Source organism: Camelus dromedarius, chromosome 8 (assembly GCF_036321535.1).
Source record: "Camelus dromedarius isolate mCamDro1 chromosome 8, mCamDro1.pat, whole genome shotgun sequence".
Lineage (NCBI taxonomy): Eukaryota > Metazoa > Chordata > Mammalia > Artiodactyla > Camelidae > Camelus > Camelus dromedarius.
In genome coordinates, this window is record NC_087443.1 from 69249568 (window position 1) to 69271203 (window position 21636).

Genomic DNA, 21636 nt, shown 5'->3' on the forward strand with positions numbered 1-21636 from the left:
CTTGGACTCTTAAAGGCAAAAATGAAAAATTTGCAATATTTAGTGACATGATTTTATGGGACCATGCTCTTAAAGGTAATATACGTGAATGTTCCTTTTCAGCCAGATGTTTTTAAAAAAAATCAATTAATCAATAAGAATTTAGTGCCTATAAAGAACTCATACAACTCAACAACAATAAAACAAATAACCTGACTGAAAAAGAAACAGAGGATCTGGATAGACATTTTTCCAAAGAAGACATACAGATGGCCAATAGGTAAACGAAAATTGTTCAACATCACCAGTCATAAGGGAAATGCAAATCAAAACCACAATGAGATATCACCTGACCTCATTAGGATGGCTATTATCAAAAGACAAAAAATAACAAGTATTGGAGAGGCTGTAGAGAAGAGGGAAACTTCGTACGCTTTTGAAGGAATGTAAATTGGTACAGCCACTGTGGAAAACACTATGGAGATTCCTCAAAAAATTAAACATAGAACTATCATATGATCCAACTATTCCACTTCTGAATATTTATTCAAAAAATATGAAAACACTAATTTGAAATGATATATGTACCCTTATGTTCACTGCAGCATAATTTTTAATAGCCAAGATATGAAACGACCTAAGTGCTCACTGATGGATGAATGGATAAAGAAGATGTGGTATCTACACCATGCTGCAGTGTCTCTGGAAGTCAAATGATAATGTTGTACATATGAAACTCACACAATGTTATAAAGCAATGTTCCCTCAATTAAAAAAAGGAATTTAGTGAGTACCTATCATGTGCTCGTGACTGAGATTTCTGAAAGATACAAAAACCAGTTTCTAATATCAGTGAACTTATAATTCTCTTGAAGGAGATTAAATTAAATGTGAGCTAATTAGAGTATAAGACAATAATGGAGCGTGAAAATCCACAGCAGCTTTGAGGATCTGATTGAACGTGATGCTGTGAATATGTGTTTATCTCTGTGCCTCCACAAAACCTCAAAAAGAACAGGAAAGGAGGAACAACGGCAGGTGAAAGATGTGTACACGATTTTGGAAGCTGGAAAGTGAATGAATGACATAAGCAAAGAGGGAGGAGCTGAAACTTAACCTGGAAGGGAGACGGCAGTGGGGGTGAGCCGGGGAGGCCTGGTATTAGAGGCACCAAGTACCACTGGAGGCAGGGATGAAGGATGATGTGAACTGGAGGATGGGATGTTGCCTTTATGGGAAAGAGCTGAACCTCCATTTCCCCTCACCCTCTTCTCTGCCTGGAGACTGACCCTCACCAATAACAGCCAAAGATGAAAAACAAAAAATTAAAAAGTCCCACCTAGAAAAGCCACATTCTGTAACAGAGGTGCCACAGTTTTGATCATCTTAGGAAGTCAGGCCAAAAAAACTCTAGAATCCTTGGTTCTTGTTCCTTCATCTCCCGTTCATGACAGAAGACACTATTTCACTTTAAAAACTAGGAGCATGAATTACTTTGATGAAAACACAATGAATAAACAAAACTGATAATAGTTGGGGAGGGTGTAGCTCAAGAGGTAGAGTGCATACTTAGTATGCACAAGGTCCTCAGTTCAATCCCCAGTACTTCCTCTAAAAATAAATAAACAAATAAACCTAATTATCTCCCCCAGCCAAAATAATAATAATAATAATAATAATAATAATAATAATAATAATAATAATAATAATAATAATAATAATTTTTAAAAAACTGATAATAGTAGTTACTGCCCAGGTTTGGATGATGGTCAAGGGGAGCTTTTGTCTTTCATATATTATTTGAAATTTTTACAGTGAAAGCTTACTCTTGTATGATTTGTATAATTAACAATAAGTGAAATAAAACACATACATAAAAAATAACCAAGCCAGAATCACAGCCTATGGACTCCAAAGCACTATTTAACAATATAAATAATTTGGAAGCAGCTGAATTTCTCAGGTGGAACTATAATTGCTAATTCTAGAACCCCTTCATTATTATTACATGTGAGGCACCATGCCATGTGTTTTATAGACATTTTCATTTAATCTTCACCATCTTATAAAGCAGGTAGTCCTATTAGCCCCATTTGATAGATGTAGAAACTGAGGCTTGGAGAAATGAAGACACTTGCCGAAGGTTACCAGGCTAGTAGGTATCAAAGCCATGATGTGAACCAAATCTCTCTGTCTCTAGGGAGCAAGAAGGAACATCCTTTCCTTCTACAAGTCCAAAATTAAATATTTACATTAGAAAAAATAACTTTGGAAGTCACCAAAGAATAGTCCTTTTAGCAAGGGGAAAATAAATCCCCAATCCCTGTGGCTCTAAGCAGTGATTCGGGGCAGAGATGGTTCCTGAGGATTAAAGGCACCCTGACCCCATACTGGAGCCCTGGTGACAAGTGACCTGTGGTCAGATTGTGCCCCACTGAAACCAGTGGGGTCATCTGTATGCCGAGGAGCCCCCTCGGTTTCCCTAGCTAGCATCCTAACCTCTTTAGGTCCATCTTCTTTTTTCTTTTTATTGAAGTATAGTTGATTTAAAATATTGTGTTAGTTTCAGGTGTACAGCAAAGTGATTCAGTTTTATTTATTATTTATTTATTTCAGATTCTTTTTGATTATAGGTTATTATAAGATATTGAATATAGTTTCCTGTGCTATAGAGTAAATCCTTGTTGTTTATCTATTTTATATACAGTAATTTGTATCTGCTAATCCCAGACTCCTAATTTATCCCTCCCCCAGCCCTTTCCCCTTTGGTAACCATAAGTTAATTTTCTATGTCTTTGAGTCTGTTTCTGTTTTCTAAATAAATTCATTTATATTATTCCCCATACGACTTACTTCACTTAGTAAGATAATCTCTAGGTTCATCCATATTGCTGCAAATGGCAAAATTTCTTTCCTTTTTAATGGCTGAGTAATATTCCATTGTGTATGTATACCACATCTTCTTTATCCATTCAACTGCTGATGGACACCTGGTTGCTTCCGTGTCTTGACTATCATAAATAGGGGTACTATAAACATTGGGGTGCATGTATCTTTTTGAATTAGAGTTTCTGCCTTTTCCAGATATATGTCCAGGACTGGGATTGCTGGATCATATGGTAGCTCTATTTTTAATTTTTAAAGAAACCTTCATACTGTTTTTCATAGCAGCTGCACCAATTTTCATTCCCTAGGTGACCACATCTTCTTACATCTTATAGTCCAATACTGGTATTCTTCATCTGGCCCAGGTCCTCACTAATTTCTCATGTTGGTTAGGTGCTCAGCACATCTTTGGCACATACATGCCAATGGTCCTTCCAAGATCACAGATTCAAAATGACAGAGATTTATTCTGAATAGTACCTAGCACAGAGCCTGCCACCTGCTGAAAGAAAAATACTGACTAAATTAATGACAATAAATGATGTTAATGAGCTGTTCTAACGCCAAATCTGGGGAGCTCTGTGACGCATCAACAGACCCTCCCTGATGAAGCTACTAATTAGAGACAAAATATTACAGTGAGAGTGCCTTTAAAGTTACAAAAGTAAATAAAGACATGAGTGAGGCGAAGAGACTCAAAAGTGAAATGACTAATTAAATCCATGAATCTGCATGTGCATTTGAGTGTTCACATAGCCAGCAACACATTGTACATGAAAAATAACCAGAACAGACCATTTAAACCAGGTAAAATAGTCAAGAGATGTGCTTCTCCCAAAATAATACCACTCCACTGACCTTCTTCCAAGAACACTGTGTACCCCACTTCATCCTCTAATTCTCTGCACCACTTCAGTTCACATGAGGTCTGGTTCCCATGCAAAGTGTTATAAAGAAGAAGATTATACAGAAGAGCAATACCAGGCTCAGGACGTTTCTATTCTATTAAGATCTTCAAGGAACGCAGTGTGGTCACAAGCCTGGGGAGCCTGTGAAGGAGACTAGGGGGAGGCGAGACTCAGACAGCGGTTCTCAAGGCCCGTTCTGCTGTTCTGTTGTTGACTGTCTTACGCAAACCCAGTACTCAGTGCTTCTGCGGCCTGCTCCCCGGCTCAGGCACGCCTCTGGCAGTGCCATGCTCTAACTGACCTACTGGTCACCGACCTTGACAGAGCTCATGCGTAAGGGCAGCTGTGACTGCCTCTCAAAGCAGAAAAACCTGCCCGGCATTCCATTCCCTCACATGGAACCTAACAGGAATGCCAATCAGCACACTGCCTTTCTTCCCCCTCTTTGGAAATGAACGGCATTTAGTCATGTCTTGTTAAACCTCAATAGCCCGATTTAATATCCTGACCACCACCCCAATCTTTAGGTGTGTTAAGGATGGAGTACGTGTCAGAAGTCAGATTTTCACATAAAATAGAAGGCTGGGTAGCTCATGTGTCTAAATTACTATTAATTGTATGCAAACTCTAGCTCTAAGCACATGCTTTAGAGCAGAAGATGGTAAATCGCCATATCAAAGTCATCTGACTAGTTAATGCTTTCAAGGTGTGCCAAGATTGGGGGGACGGATATAGCTCAGTGGTAGAGCGCATGCTTAGTGTGCATGAGGTCCTGGGCTCAATCCCTAGTACCTCGGTTAAACAAAACAAAACAAAACAAAAATAAAAGGGTGTGTCAGGAGAGAAGGACAGGGTGATGCACTCATTAAGGAGGAATGGATGAACAGGTGAAAATGTGGTTGCTTTAAATCACTGGGGACCCAGCTACCAGTAAAGACACCAAATTTAAGCATGGTCAAACTTGTTTATTACACAGCCCTTCTTTTTTTAAAAAAAAAAAGGTCATTAAAATATATTGTCAATATTCCCTATATTTTCAATACTCCCTATGGAGAATACTTTAAAACAATGCAGAGTCGTGAAACCCCTTATGTCACAAACATAAGGTGTGCCTGTTTTTAGGTCTCAGAATAATTTACCAGCTTCCAATTTACTTATGACTGAGATTCAAGTCAACTGTTGAGTGTTCTCGGGATACACTCTCTGTAGATTCCAGCTGGCAGCCAAGCGGAAAGACTCCAAATACATTAAAAAATATGCCATGGAGTGGAAAGGAGGGGACTAGTAAAAAAAAAATGGAGAAAAGAAATGAAATTCTTTTGAAAGAATTTTTCTTTCCAGTTTGACCACTAAAAAATATAATCAGATAGACTTACTGTGTTAACTTACAGTCTCTCTGTCATTAAGATATTCCAAAACCTGCCCTATCTTTCCTGGAAATCAAAACTAAAATCCACCCTTGTTACAATGCAAGGAAACCAGAGGGCTTCAAATTTATTCAGAGAGAGACATATAGAAATCTTGAGATAGTCTAGTTTTATCTCTAAGACCCCTTGAATCATAGTTTCCAACTCTAAATATCAGTAGTGTATTCATACTAATTAATGTGTACAATGTTATTATTAAAATTCAGATTCTATCTTCAAGGAACGCCCAGAGAGCGTCAAAGAATCCAGGGGCCTTTTGTAAACATCAGGTGATGTTACACTTTAGAGAGAACAGGGGAGGGAAAAGTTGAGGCTCAGTTTTTGGCTTACTGCCCACACGGGGACAGTGTCAGCTTTAAATTTAATCATTCTGATGTTTGTCAATTTTTGCCTGTCCCGTAAATGTTAATGATAGATTGGTTTAAAAAAATATGAAGCCACATTTCCAGATTTTTCAATCAGCATTGTCTTTCAAAATAATGTTCCTCTACAGGAGAAAATCTTACGGCACAGAAAGCCACCGTGAATTATTCATCAGTTACAGAGTGTGCCAACATTCACTTCCCTTGTATCTTTCAACAAGTGTGCACATGTGAAGTGCAGCACGCCTTGGCTCCCCATCCTCCAGGACCTAGGTGGGAAGGCAAACTCAGACTCACTGGAAGTTCTGGTAAACTGAGAAGAGCAGAGCATTCCAAAGTGAAGGTAGGAGAGTACAAAGCGTATCTGCCTTGCATGGAATTACCTGCTAGCCTACTCTCCAGAAACCAAAATAAGTTAACAATCGCTTATCTTAAGGAGTCTCTTATCAAAAGAACTAGCGTGAATCGATGCGGTTTGCTGGTTTCAGCACAGCAGCCAGCAGGATCGCGTTGGGATGCCTCTGAGGCTGTGGCGTTGGCTGTCTGTCCCTGGGGATGCTGAGCAGGGTAAGCTGGGAACTCAGCCTCACCGGGAACAAACTCTGCCATACAGCCTAACTGTAGGGGGAGCATTCTAGGGGCGGCATCCTTAACTCAAACAAAGTACCTAGTGTGCTGATCTATGGAGACAAAATCTGTATCATAATGTAGGAGGATGAAAGAATTCATCTCAAAGCTATGTGAACACAAAGGTACTGTCAGAGAAATGGGGGATGAAAGGAAAAGGGCACAGGGAGCAGAAATGGGGTCACAGATGTTTGCCCACAGTCACTGAGGACTCCTTTTAAAGTGCTCCAATAGACCAACCTACCTAAATTCAATTTGAGTTGGATTCCTGCTACAAAACCATCATATCCATTTTTAAATTCCATTACATTAATGATATCTAGAAACATGTTAATATAGAGCATATGCATCTTATACACACCCATTATGCACATAGATGGCTCATATTGTAAGCATACAACTATTTTAACCAATGGAAAAGTCCCTGCATCTCTTCTCATCTTTAAACACAGTCTACCCAAACAGCACATATGCCGAGTTGACAAAATGGACAGTCAAACCTTGGTTGTCTTTGAGGATGTGGTGAGGGTCCATGAGCTCAGTCAGTTCCCAGGTCATCAACGTGCACAAAGCCCTAAGACTGCAGCCTTTCCTCCCGACGTGGCTGGTACACAGAGGGACCGCATCCACTCCTCAAAGGAAAGGCCTGGGCCCTGGCTCTCCTCCCACGAGTCTGTGGGCTGGGGTGTGCCACCCAGAGGGTGTGTCATCGCCAGCTCAGGAAGAATGAGGAGCTTCCCTGCACGATTCCAGCTCCTTCCTCCAGGACAGAGTTCTCATCCCCTGATCCTCCCTACTCTGCCTCCCACCAATTCTGAAGACCACTCTGACCAACACATCAGTTCACGATGTCACAGCTGCAGAAAACTGTCCTTTCTGGGAAGACACTATTAAAACACGCCCAGCATGTCCCATGGGTTTTCCTCCACTCCGGCACGATTTGGAATCCAGATTTTGATCACTGTGATTGCACAATAACTCAAACACAGGAGACAAAGAAAGAAAAGGGTCGATCTTCCCCAGCCTTCTGCCTCCTCTTTTCACTTAATGAATTATCATCTCGCCAGATGGGCTTTTAGGGTTTTTTTTTTTTTTTAACTAGGATTTAACAAAAATACTCCAACTAGGGGAGGCTCCTTTTACTATCAGCCTGGCTGCTCATCATGGCTCTGGATGTTGTTCCCTGACAACGCTGCTCTGAGACCCGCCATGGACTCCAAGCCTTTTTATATTAGGTGCAGGCTGTCGGAAAACAGTGGCCTCATCCAGAAAGGCTCGGGAAAGAAGCACTTTTTTCCAGGGGTCAGTTAATGAATGCCCTGATGCTGGGTTGGATTACCCATCACCCACAGACCAACTTTTCTCCCAGTGAATTTTGAACACCAGGGCTTTTGCAAATTGGAAACGTTATGAAGACACAGTTTAAATGGGAAAAGACACTTAGGACAAATAACCCCAGAGTTAGATAGGCATTTACAGGCTAAGACGTAGAAGGAAATTGCCACAATTGTTTTTAAGTGTGAGGGTAGATCATTTAATTCCTGCATTAAAGACAGAAGCACCAACACCCATTCTGAGATATTAATTCGGTATAAGACCCATGATCTACCCATCAAAAGGAAAGACTACATGATCACATTGTTTAAATTTAAAGCTTGATGAACTGAACATTCCCAGGTTACTGTTTTCTCCATCTAGGTGGCTGTTTCGTTTTGAAATGGCTCAGGAGACAGTCACATTCCTGAGTTGCCCTCCCCTCCCTTCCTCGAGTCCAGCCACCGCCTGGAACTCTGTGCCCCTGATAACGTCCTCCTGACTTGGCCGAAGCACCAGGCGCCAGACAAAGGATCACAACTGGACCACTCGTTGATAAAATGCTTGGCATTTACAGAGCTGTCATACGTTAGCTGCTGCCAAGAGGCCAGTCGCACTTACTGAAGCCTTCCGATGACACCTCATGCTCAGGATTCTCATGGCAGTGACTTCAGAGTTTAGCCCTAATGTTTTTTTGTTAGTGTCTTGGGATTCTTACCATAAGGATGGAACAAAAGTCTTAAATTGCATTTTTTTTTTCTGGTTAGTCCTCATTTCAATTGTAATGGAAGCTGGTTTTTCCTACTCCCTTGAAACCTCAGGTTATAATCCCTCACTGTTCTTAAATGAAAGGGATATGGGCTCTCCGTGTGCCAGCCACCTTGGGGAAGGAAAAACCACGTGTAGGGCTGGAGCTATTTCCTGGGGCTAAAACAGGATTCTAGTTTTAAAGTACCTTGCATGGGCTCCTTGCCTTTTGTAAGGCAGGACAGCCCGGAGAGGGGGTGGGGGCACGATCCAAAGTGGAAACTTCGACTTTTTGAACAGTTAGCCAATAAAGTAGTCCCTTCCTAGTCATGGTCCTCCGAATTTGACTTCTGTTCGTTGAACCAGAGATACTCCAGCAATTTACTGGAATCCATAAAGCAATTGCTTTAAAACTGTTTAAAATTCATGACCGTCTTCCAGTTCAGTGGCAGTGGTGTTCCTACACTGTCATTCTGAACTCAGAGATACTGCTATGCGTTGCTGATCTTACATCACTCAGTCACCTGAGGAAGCTGGGGGAGAAGTCTTTCCCAAATGATGCTCCTCAAAGGTCTTCCTAGGAAAGCGACTGACTGACAGCAAGATTAGTAAATTAAAAATGCCTTACATTGCATATTCACCTATATTTGAGAAATGCTTCATTAACATTGTTAAACAGGTTTCTTAACCATGGACTTCTCAGAGACATTAATAAGCATGTGTGCCTTGTAACTCTTTTAAGAGGAGAATGAGGTAAGAAGCATTTCCTAAATTTACTGGACCAGAGAACACCCAACTCCAGCACGAATATTAACTGACCACAACATAGGGCTTGGAAACACCTGTTTTAACTGACCGCAACACAGGGTTTGGAAACATAGCTCCAAGGAAGGAGAGGGCTAGAAGGGAATTTGTAGACAATTTACTTCATAGTGTCAAAGATGAGAAATCTTCAAACCAGAGGCATATAGGATTGGCAAGGCCACACAAAATGTATGAGGGAAGAGAATGCTGACTGGCAACATTCGGTTCTGATGTTTGGATGGCTATGATAGACCACAGTGCCGGGCTCTGTTTGCCAGTCGGGTATGGTCCCCAGTGATGCTAACCTGGTAACAGAGATGCTGCGTGTTCCTAGGCAAACAGCACAGCAGATTATGTTAAAAGACCGAGCCTAGGAAATGATGCCTACCATAATGTAATTTATGACAGAGCTAAGAGTGAAAAATAGCAGATATTAATAACAAAACATGCACAGGGCCCTGGCCTCATCTTTAAACTACGCAGAGGAGACAGAAACTTGAAGCAAATTTGATTCCATAAGAAAAACGATTCTATTGGGAAAGATGGAAACTAGATTTCTCAAAAGGTCATATTCAATAAAGAAGAAGACCCCTCTAGACCCTAAGTAGAAAGGCACAGGGAAAAAGAGTTACGCACTGATTTATCATTTCCCTTGAACTTGTGTTCCAGGGACATTCAATCTAAGCCCAGATAATTGCCCCCGACCCAAGCTCAGCTACATGACCCCACGGGAAAGAACAATTTCAAGAACTAAAAGAACTTGCAGTTCACCACCCACTGAAACAGAAAGCTCTCTGATGGTGGTTTCATCCAGATACGGTCTTGAAGGCACACAGCTAGCTCTGTGCTTTGAGACCTGGTTTCTGCTGATGATTTCCAAGTGGATCCCATGTCATTATTTTTGTGGCTGGCAATGATATTTCATGGACTTTACTAAGAAAATATCAACGCCTACTACATATGCTCACTATATACCTCAGTTTCATAAACTGCAAATAGATCAGCCTCATGATCATTCACAGCTCACATTTACCAATGGCTCACTCTCTGCAGGTATTAAACAAAGATGCTCTCATTGATTTCTTATAACCCTCTAAGGCAGGGAACATGATCGTCTCCGTCTGAAAGATGAGGCAACTGAAACAGAGAGAAGTTACAGAAATTGCCCAAGGTCACTCCACTAACGAGAGATGCAGCTGGGACTTGGACACAAGCAGTCTGAATCAGAGACCATGCCCAGGATGCTAAAACTCCCTCAAGAATATTAAACAGCTCAGGGAAAATCATTAAATCAGGGAGGATGCCAAAGCCACGTCTATGCCTAAAATAGTGATGGGGTGACCCATGAGTTTAGCAGTATAAAAAATAAAAATATATCCAAGGCTGCTAATGCCATTTGCAAAAAGTCTGAATGCTGAAGTCTGTTTTGGGAGGGGTGGGGTTCTTATTATTGACATAGAAAAAGTCATTTTTCTGAGTCACACCCTGTTTTCATGGGAGTCTCCTGAATTAATTTCCTCAAAGAGACTTCTAGCTGATGGGTAGTATTTGTCTCTGCAAAGGTGCAAAGGCTGCAGGGAGGGGACAACCATCATAGCAGACTGCTCCCCAAACCTCATGCTCACTATGTAGAAAAGTATCTCATGTTCTGGTTGGAACTGCCTTCCAGCACTTACTAGACCCAACTTCTTGACGTGTCCCTATTGCTAATTCACCAAACTGACTTCTAAATCTGTAAAATGGGCCAATAATATCTGCTCTATCTACATCAGAAGAGGTGAGATAACAGGGCCCACCCATATTTTCTATCAATTCTTTTTCTTTTCTTTCTTTCCTTCTCTTTTTCTTTTTCCCTTTTCTTCCCCCCCCCCCTTTTTTTTGTCCACTATTCATCAGAAAGGATTTGAGATGAAATCCCCAGCATACAGAAACTGGACTCCCCACATCAAACAGTACGCTGGATGGAAATGGGGTGGCTGATACCTGGGAGTCTGACACCTGACCTCTCGAGTACCCTAATCAATGCTTGATGCTGCCCCTGACATCTGCGGCCACCACCCCAAAGTGGGGCTAACAGTTATTCTGTCCCAGGGACTAAGACAAGCATTTCTTACATTCATCTCTCAATTTTTCCTCCTAACAACCTCAGAAGGTAAGTACTTGGAAGAAAGGTGTTATTATTCCCTCTTTAACAGATGAGATGAAGCCTAGAGAGAAAGTGCTTTCTCTCAGAGTCACAGCTCACAGTCAGCGGAGCAGGAACTTGAACCCAGGTCTGTATGTGTTCATCACTGTGCTAGAGTGAGATGTGATCAGATGGCTCAGTCTCAACATCCCACGTCGCTCTGCCGAGAGAATCCACAGCTGCAATTAATCATATCAATGCTGTTATTTGTGAGAACCTCTTCAAGTAGAGAGGGCTGGGGAGAGGGTATAGCTCAGTGGTAGAGCTGCTGCTTACCATGCATGAGGTTCTGGGTTCAATCCCCAGTACCTCCGTTATAAACCTAAATAAGTAAAAAATCAATAATAGCTTGGCTAGGCTGGGGGGGATTAAAAAGTATTCTGTACTCCCTGCAAAAACAACAGGTATTTCTCCTTAGTGATTCATTTGACACAAATAAACTGGGAGATTCCAACTTTTCTGTGCTCTGAAAAAGTTGCCATGATGAAGTCTAAAAGGAGAAAATTACTGCAGAATGAGGAGAGTCTACCTTTCTGTCATTATAAGAGGATCAAAGATTAAGTTAAATCACAATTTACTATAGTCTGAATTTTTGTTATTTCCACATTAATTACCCTTTGGCTCACAAGTGACATATGGTCATATGTGATCCCACACATAGCTTCACCCCTCGAGAAGGAAGGAGGATATTTACTGACTGTGCTATACACAGCAGGTTATATTTTATATGGAATTTTGTGTTATTAAAGGGTAGGAAAATAGAATAAACACCTAGAAAACACATACTTGCCCTAGAAATGTTACTCCATCATTCTACCTCACCTGTATCTTTCACTCAGTGTGTACCACTAACAGTCAGCTTGGAAGCTGCATTCTGTTTGGAATCTTTATTCAAAATTGGTGGGAAGAGAAATACACCACATTTTAATGAGAACGAGAGTGCTACTTCAAACCACTGACCCTGATTCACCTCTCCAGTGTAATGTGGGAAACTTTACATTTAATTTAACATTCTGCATCACCCTGCCTAGTTAACAGTTCACTGACATTAAAACGTTCTATCTAGTCTTTAATGAAAGCAACCATTTATTTACCGTCTCATGCAAACTAATCATTCCAAAGACTTTCCTCCTGACTTTTGAAAATCTTAATGGTTTGTGTCTGCCTGCTTTCAACTTTCATCTTTTCCAAGATCATCTGTTTACTTTAGCAAAGGCAGTTGGGCTGGTCCGCATATATACATCAAACCTTTATAAACCTAGTCAAAAGTCAGAAAACAAACCAAAATAAAAATCTTTGACTCTGTTCCACATTCAAGAGGATAAGTCTAGTTTAAGGTATGTTTAATGATAGAGCAAAAAAAAAAAAAAAAAAAAACCCCAAACAACAACAATATGCATTTAAACCTTTCAAAATAAGTCAACACAGAGGATGCCTTGCTAACCTTTTAGGGTTCCTAATAACCAACTACTGGGGTCAAGAACAAAACTGCCCTTAGCAGTCAAACACTTCTCCCCCACCTTCTGATACTCCAGGCTCTACCCCTCTGAGCACACGGGGACAGAAAGCTAGAGGGAGCCTGCAGATCATCTAGTCCGGTTGTCTTCAAGCTCATACACAGAATAATAAGGCTTCTCAGGGATTAGTGAGGAATTAGAGGAGAAGGGCTGACTCTGTGCTCCACCCCAGATTTTACCAGAGAAATTTCAGCTCTTTTTTTTTCTTTCTGGGCTTCCAGTTGAGCCTTTATTTGAAGAAAGGGTTCCAGAGCTAAAAACACACACACGCTTTGAACAGTTCCTCTCCTGTCCAACCCTTTCATTTTAGAAAGGAGGAAAACGAAGACCAGTGAGAGTTAGTGACTCGTTCCCGGTTCCAGAAAAAGTGGGTGGCCAAGGCAGGGTTACGACCAACCCCGGGATCTGAGCAATGTGCTCCAGCGTGAGCACTTTCTCCAGACTGCTGTGGGCACCGCTCCTAACGAACCCGGCCCCTGCCCACCCCGCCCTCCCGTGAACCTGCTCACGTCTGCCTCCAACAGCTTTTCCTGGAACTGCCCACAGCCCTACAGGGCAGGCTTGCAAGTGCAGGGGTGGCCTTATCCTTCCTCTTATTCTTAACATTTTAAAAGTACTAGATTGAGAGGCCAGGGGCAGGAAAGAAGCAAGAGCCCTGCTAATTTAAGACGAAAAACAAAAACTCTGAGGCTCAGAGAGGCTACATCACTTTCGCACATCCAAGGGGAATGGGAAAAAAGTCCTTTCTGAAGTCTACTCTCTTTCTCAAAATGAATGCCTCCAGCATCGAAATCCTATCTCTGTGAGGTCGGGAGCAGTAATTATCTCTCTTTTTAAGTGAAGATAACTGAGAACGGAGAGGTGAATGAATGAGGTAGAGTGAAAAACCTGAGACTTAGGGCAGAACTAGGTCCATCAGGATTCAAATTTTTCAAATGAAAGAATTCTGCTGCTAGAAATGCCAGCGATAATGTGAGGCTTTGAAGAGATGGGCAGGGGGTGGAGGAACATAGAAAATGAAAATAAAGATTTCCACTCATGAAGTTCTGCACAACCAAACCAAGGGACTTAAAGTTTTAAGCTCTGAAGTCAAGAACTTATTGGGGTGTCAGATTCTCTGGCAAACCAGAACTTCCTGATTTTTCTTGCCATTGCTTGTGACAACTGGCCCTTATCAGCATATCACAGCTAACATCCTACACAATATTATTCTTGCACTCCTGTGAAATTCTCCTAATTACCATCTCTCTGATTTCCCTCACTAGCTCTCCATCGAAGTTTGATACCGAAAGAGTTTAGAACTCAGCAAGATTAGTCAAAATCGTTCCTTGATAGCACCAGTGTCTTACAGTCAAAGACACAGCTTTTTCAATCAAACCATCTGGGCTACATACCCAGGCCCCAATGACTGCCTTCTTCCTCTGTCCCTGAGGGCAGCAGGGAATGAATCAGGATTTGTTGATGAAAGATTCTGTGTTCGTCGGTGAGAGCTGTCACACAAAATATGACAGACTGGGGTGCCTTAAACAACAGAATGCTTTTTCTCACGGTTCTGGAGGCTGGAAGCCCGAGGTCAAGGTGTTGGCAGATCTGGCTTCTGAGGCCTCTTTCCTTGGCTTGCCGACGGCCACTTTCTCACTGTGTCTCCACACAGTCAGCCCTCTGTACGTGCACATGTCTCCTGACACTCTTATGTGTCCAAAACTCCTCTTCTTGTAAGGACACCAGTCATATCAGATGAGGGCCCACCCTAATGACCTCATTTTAATTTAATTACCTCTTTAAAGGCCCTATCTCAAATACACTTACATCTGAGGTCCTTGGCGGGGGCGTAGGGCTTCAACATACGCATTTGGGGAGGACACAATTTAACTCATAGCAGATGCTGAGTGGATCTTTCCCCCACTGTCACTAAACCCTAGGGCTGTGTGAGGCCTTCTCATCCAGTATGGGTTCAATAAGAGCAAGAATTTGCAATAATCCGAATCTCTCAGACCCATGACCCAGAGCATTCTAGAGGGAGAAGGAAGAAAACAGGGTTCCAGATCAGACCCTTTCCGGTCTATGGGATCAAAGGAAACCCATCCTCTGCCTCCCTGTAGACCAAGGCAGCCTAGCGTCCTCCCCGCCCCCATTCATCACGGGTTCAGGTGAGGCCACTCTGAAGTGAGTTTTTTGGCAAATTTAAATGGCACTTCTAAAACAGTCTGAGTCACAATCACTACTAAAATGTACGACCCGGAAAGAAGAAGCGGAATCTGGCAGCCTGCAAGGCCTCTCATGCCCTGAGGCCCTTGCTCCAGAGTGATGAGGTGCGTGAGTCCTGGGAGCTGGCACTGGGCTCCCCAGGCAGCTGTCCTGTGCAGCAGGGCAGCCAGGGGGCGAGAGCCAGCCCCGGGCCGGCCCCCTAAGCCCCCCATGGCAGCACCAGCAAATGTCAGCGAGTAGGAGGGGGGAAAACCAGCACAGAGGGACCACGTCGGGGGTGCCGGCTTCACACAGGGTATGTGCAAACGGCTTCTAACGACGAATTAGATGGCATGTGCTCACGGGCATCTAAACCATGATGCCGCAGGGACAGAGCGAGACTCAAGGGAGAGTGCTATTTGCTAGTAAAATGAAAACCCACGTATCATTTAGTCGAATAAACCTCATTAATTAGATTGCCCTAATTTTCGATTTTAGTAATTCAGCTATTCCTAACATCATGAATTTTTAAACTTTGATCTCAAAACCTTTTCATATTAATAGGAAACTCCATAATCTTCCTTGGGATTTTATAAGGTTATTTTGCCATTGGTATATGATAGATAAGGGCTTTAAAATAAAACGTATTTTAGATTAACATGTTATTAACTGTATTGGAGATTATATTTTAGAGACCTCTTGTACATGCAGAACAATGCAGCTATAGAGGAAAATTACACTAGTTAGAAAACAGAAGGAAAAATTAATCTCCCAAATAGAAATTTCCTTATTAATCTCCCTATTAATTTATTAACACATATAAAGAAACAACTAAGAATCACTAGACATTTAGGGAAAAAACCCAGCACAATAGGGACCAAGGTGAAAATATAAACACATGATTCTAAACAATAGAAAAAAAAATTCATACAACAGAAGAGGATCCACATAAAAATTCAAATTCAATCCATATCCTATAAGGTATCTCAAAAGACTATGTATCCATGAAATAAAAATGGGAAATGATTAATGGAGCAATCAGAGAAAAAGGGACTTGGGGAAATTAAAAATAATTATGAAAATAAAAAGAAATTCAATAGGCAGGCCAGAAGAAAATGTCAAGGAGACCTCCAGGAAGGTAGAACAAAATTAAAAAGAGATGGAAACTACGAAAGAAGAACTGAGATGGAGGATGTCCAGATTCCATTTGTTAGGAGTCTCAGAAAGAGTGGACAGAGGAGAGGGGAGAAAATAATAAAAGAGAATGCCCCAGACCTAAAGAAAGACACGGGTCTTCATGTCAAAAGGGCAAACCAGGTGCTGAGTAGGATGAAGAAAAAAGACAAACAGCAAGGCATATCCTGGTGGAATTTCGGACTTCTGAAGCTACAGAGAAGATCCCCAAAGCTATCAGAGACCAAATCCAGTCACCAAGAAAGGAAAAGGGCTGAAGGTGCCGTCAGACTTGACACATTCCAGATTTCAGAAGACAGTGGAACAAAGCCTTCCAATATTTAAGGAAAACATAGCCTTGAATCTGGATATCTGTACCAGGTCAATCAAGCATGTGGGTAAAATAAGACATTTTCCGATATGCAAGGATTCTATTTACCTCTCATGCACCTTTACTGAAAAAAAGTTACTTGAAGGTCGACTCAAACAGAAGAAAAAAACCGGATCCTCAAATATAAAACTATAGATTCCAAGAAAATGTAGAATTAGTTAAGAATAAAATGGTGGTGGTGTTTGGAGGGTGGTGGAATCCCACAATGACAGCTATGCAACAGATCTAGAAACATGGTTAGAACATGGCCCGAGGGTTCCAAGAAAACATCTTTGAGAAAGCAGATTTCATTCAAGTTAGTATGATTAAGAGGATGGAAGATCTTAGTGATGCTATTAATATATTCATTTTTCTTAGCAAAAAAAAAAAAGAATTGGAATTAAAAGCTTTACATAAACTAAAAATCTGTATAAGAAAATCATGGTGCAACTATGAAGTAAACTAAAAAGTAACATAATTTTGAACAACAACAAAAAAGGTTTTTAGAAAAGGGCCCTTTGATGATGATGCTTTGATAATGCTTGAACATTCTCTTAGAGCAAACAGAATTAGTGCCCCCAAATAACTCCTCCTCGGCAGGTCCAATCACATACCTGTTTCTGCAATTAAGAACATTAAAGAAAAAAGAATATTTAAATAATTTTAACATTATAAATGCTTTCTATTGGTTTTCAGATCTAAAGATCAACCTATAATAAAGAAGAAAGCTTAAAAGTAAGAAGAATTACAATATTAGAAAGCTTGACAATGTAAAAGTAAGGTATAGAGGAGAAGAGGGCAGGAGAAGAAAAGTGAGGTAAGGGGTGATATTTCCTTCTTTCACGTGATAGGGAGTCAGGAAGTATTATCTAAAATCAGATAAATTATAGCAGTATGTTATTTGGAGTTATAAAGACAACCACTGGTAGATTTAAAACCAATAAAACTCTGAAAATGAGTAATAAAGTTACTAGTTAAAAGACATTGTTAAGAGAAGTGCAAATACATTATTTAGAATTATGGTAGTAACCACCAGAAGTAAAAAAAAAAAACAAAAAACAGTTATATCTGCTATAAACATGCAACACAAGGGATCCTTGCGGTGATGCAACTGTTGTATACCTTGGCTGAACTGATGTCAACATGCTGCTCGTGATACTGTTCTATAGTATTGCAAGCTGTTGCCCAGTTCCAGGCCAAAATTAAGCAAAAGATTTATCTTGGTGATTATATTCTTTACTCTACCAAGCTTAATTCTTAATTCTACTACATTTCTTTTTCCAGCTTTACTGAGGTATAACTGAGAAATAAAATTGTAAGATATTTAAAGTGTATAACATGATGATTTGACATACATACACACTGTGAAAAAATTCCCACCCTCAAGTTAATTAATCCGTCCATCACCTCAGTTACCTGTTTGTGTGTGTATGTTAACATCTACTCTCTTAGTAAATTTCATTTATACAATACATTATTACCAGCTACAGTCACCATGCTATACATTATATCCTTAGAACTTATCCATCTTGTAACTGAAAATTTATACCTTTTTACCTACCTCTCCCAATTTCCCACACCCCCGGCAACTACTACTCTATTCACTGTTTCTATGAGTTTGACCTTTTTTTTTAGACTCCACATATAAGTGATACCTAATACATTTCTAGATGCATAAGCAGTAAGTTAATTTACTATGTATGAAGAATGCATTAGGGCATTAGGGGTAATTCTATTGTGATACTTCATTGAAAAAGGCTGCTCTGCATGAAACACTACAAGTAGTTGCTGAGATAAATTAAAGAAAATCTAAATAAATGGAGATGTACATATGTCTATGGATTTTAAGATTCCACATTAAGATATTCATTTCTTTGAAATTAATTTATGGATTCACTGTAACCTCAAAAATATTCACAGCAGGTGTTTTTAAATAGAAATTGGCAAACTGATTTTAAAAGAGACATGGGAACAGAAGAGCCTAGGAATACCAAAATAATCCTGGAAAAAAAAAAGATGGAAGACTCGTATGATTTAAAAAGACCTTCTATAAAGCGACAGTAATCGAGACAGTGTGATACTGACATACTGAAAGACAAATTGATCAATGAAATGGAATAGAAATTGCAGAGAGAGATCCACACTTACATGATCAGTCAATTTTCTATAAAGGTCCCAACCCAATTCAATCAGTAAAGGAGACTTTTCGACAACTGGAACATCTGGATATCCACGTGGGATAAAAATGAACCTCAACCCCTCCCTCACAGTACACATAAAAATTATTTTGAGATGGATCACAGACTTAAAATCTAAACCTATAAAGCTTCTAGAAGTATACACAGAATACTTTTGTTCCCTAGGATCAGGCAAAGATTTCTTGAACACACAGGATACAAGAAACACAAACCATAAAAAACGATAAACTTCATTGAAAGTCAAATTTCTGTTCATTAAAAGAGACTATTAAGAAAATAAAGAGGCCAATCTCAGGCTGGGAAAAACTTTGCAAAATATAAAGTAGACAAAGAACTTGTATCCAGAATATATTTTAAGAAAGCCCTGCAATTCAGTAAGAAGACAAACAACACAATATAAAAGTAGAGTTAAAAAAGACTTGGAACAGCCACTTCACAAAGAAAGGTATGCAAACACCCACTAAATAATTAGCCACCAGGAAAATGTAAACTAAAATCACAATAGAATCCCACTCTACCAAAACAAAATGCTAAATGTTCATGAGGATATGAAACAGCAGAAACTCTAATATGTTGCTAGTGGGAATATAACATGGTACAACAACTTCGGGAAAAGGTTTGGCATTTTCTTATAAAATCAAATATACAGCTCCCCTTTGTCCTAGCAATTCCACATCTATATGTTTATCCAAAAGGAATGAAAACACAAATCTACAAAAAGATTTTTCCAACTATTTTCATAGCAGATTTAGTCATGTTAGCAAAAAATTATAAATAAGTCAAATGTCCATCAATAGTATAAAGAAACAAATTGTGGTATAGCTATACAATGGAATACTACTCAGCCATAAAAAGGAACAAACTACTTCTAGACACAAAGTCATGGATGAATCACACAGACCTTATGCTGAGCAAAAGAAGCTTTACACACAAAGAATACAAATCCTTCATATGAAGTTCTGGGACAGGCAAATCTATTTAGAACTATGGTTGCCTGAGGGTAAGGGAATTCACTGACAAGGGAAACAAGGGACTACTTGGGGGTGTGGAAATGTTCAATACTGTGATAGAAATATGAGTTATGTGGATATATTCATTTGTAAGATTATATAGCTAAGATTTGTACATTTCAGTGTATGCCAATTATGCCTTTAAAAAAGTAACTGTCACAAATAACAGAGGGAGTGGAAGTTTAGATAAAACAAGAATGGCAGAGTATTGTTGAAACTAGGTGATGGATATGTGAAGTACTTATACTATATTTTTTACCTTTTATTATAGAAATGCTCAAACACACGCCAAGGAAAAAATGTACACTGACATTTAACTTTGTATTATGGCAACATAATCAGATAGATGCTTAGAATTCTAATATTTAAGCTTAAACATTGGACTGGCTGATTTTTATTACTTTTATTCTTTTTTTTTTTGGGGGGGGGAATTGTTCAGCTAAAAAAATAAGATTTCAGTCTGCCATTTCCAAGCTTTTCTCTCTAAATACCACGTTATAAGTGAGGAAAATCTCTATTTCTAATAACCAAAAAGACAAATTGCAGATAATCATTAATACATTATCTTTTTTAAAACATTGGCTTTGAAATACCATAGATATTCCAATGACTATAAAAGTTTATTTAGATGAGTGAATCTTATGAGTGTGGTAAAGGTCAACTTGAGAATAAGAGTTTGCAGAATTAAAAACATGCTAATGATAAAAATGACTCACTTGTATTTTATCATCAACATTTTTTATGTTTCTTATCTTTAACCAAAGATCTGTTCTGATTGTACATCAAACAACATATGAGTAAGAATAAAAATACTTAAAAATGGCATAACACTCAGTATCACTAGAAGTGTTTATATGAATAAATCAACTCCACCAATTAAAATATACTCTCACAAGGCATTCAGAAACTCTCAAATCATTCTTTCTTAAAAATAATAATATTTAAATATTTATTTCATTTGTTGATTTTTAATAGAAATTATATCAGATACCACTATTGCTTTTAAATACATGAATTTCAGAAATATTTAAAGTAATTTAGATGTTTGTAAACACTAATAGGGAAATTCTACTATATGTAGTATATACTGGGTGAGACGTAACGGTTATGATGCATGGAATAGCCTTTGTGAAATATGGTACTTTGAGTTTACAACCTTGGAAATAAATAAACAAAATTATCTATGTTCCTTTGGACTGGAATGCCCTTCATAACCTGTCACAGACATACTCTCCACCCAATGATCAAAAGAATTTTACTTGCCTTCAACACTCAGCTCAAAGACCACTTCTCTCGTGAAGCTGTTCCTTCTAATCCCAGCCTAAATTCATCACTACCCTCTGCACTACAGCCATTTATTTAACCTCAATTATAGCACAACTGCATTCTAGGATTGCCTGTCTTTATGTGTGTCTTCCAACAGGTCTATGTTTTCAGTCGTGGTGGAAGGTATCATTGTACCCATTTTACAGATGAGAAGCCAAAGCCTGATAAAGATGAAACAACTTCCCTGAAGGTCCCATCATCTACAGTGGCAGCAAGAGGATCCCAGGACACACTGTCTGTCTTTCAAGCTCATGCTCTTAAAGACCACAAGGACACTGCCATCAGAAACACCCGAGCCGTTTGGGTTGAGTCATCTTCCTTGCCTCCAAAGTACCTGCTCTGTGCTTTACATGTCACATATTCGATAAGTGCTGGTTGAAATTTGGTCTTAGTTTATGCTACGTACTGTGAGAATAAGATATTTAAGTAAAATAGTTTATCAATTCACTCATTTGAACAGAGCTCAGAGGTTCCAAACATGGGCTGAGGGCATGGCCCACCACCACACTCTTCTTGAGAACCACTTCTCACATGGGACCTTCAGGCCTTCTCACTAGAATGAGCTTGACTCCTTTTTAGAGTCAGTGAACCCACTAAATCTTTGTCCCAAGAGAAA

At 39.7% G+C, this 21636-nt stretch overlaps 1 protein-coding gene and 1 non-coding gene across 2 annotated transcripts in view; one reads left to right on the forward strand and one right to left on the reverse strand.

The window, feature by feature from the left end:
* The window catches only part of ABLIM1 (actin binding LIM protein 1), a 282485-nt gene that overhangs the window by 205230 nt on the left and 55619 nt on the right, over positions 1-21636 (reverse strand). The gene's annotated exons all lie outside the window — the stretch shown is intronic.
* Positions 11479-11553, forward strand: TRNAG-ACC (transfer RNA glycine (anticodon ACC)). The gene has a single exon. It is a non-coding gene; the product is annotated as a tRNA-Gly (tRNA).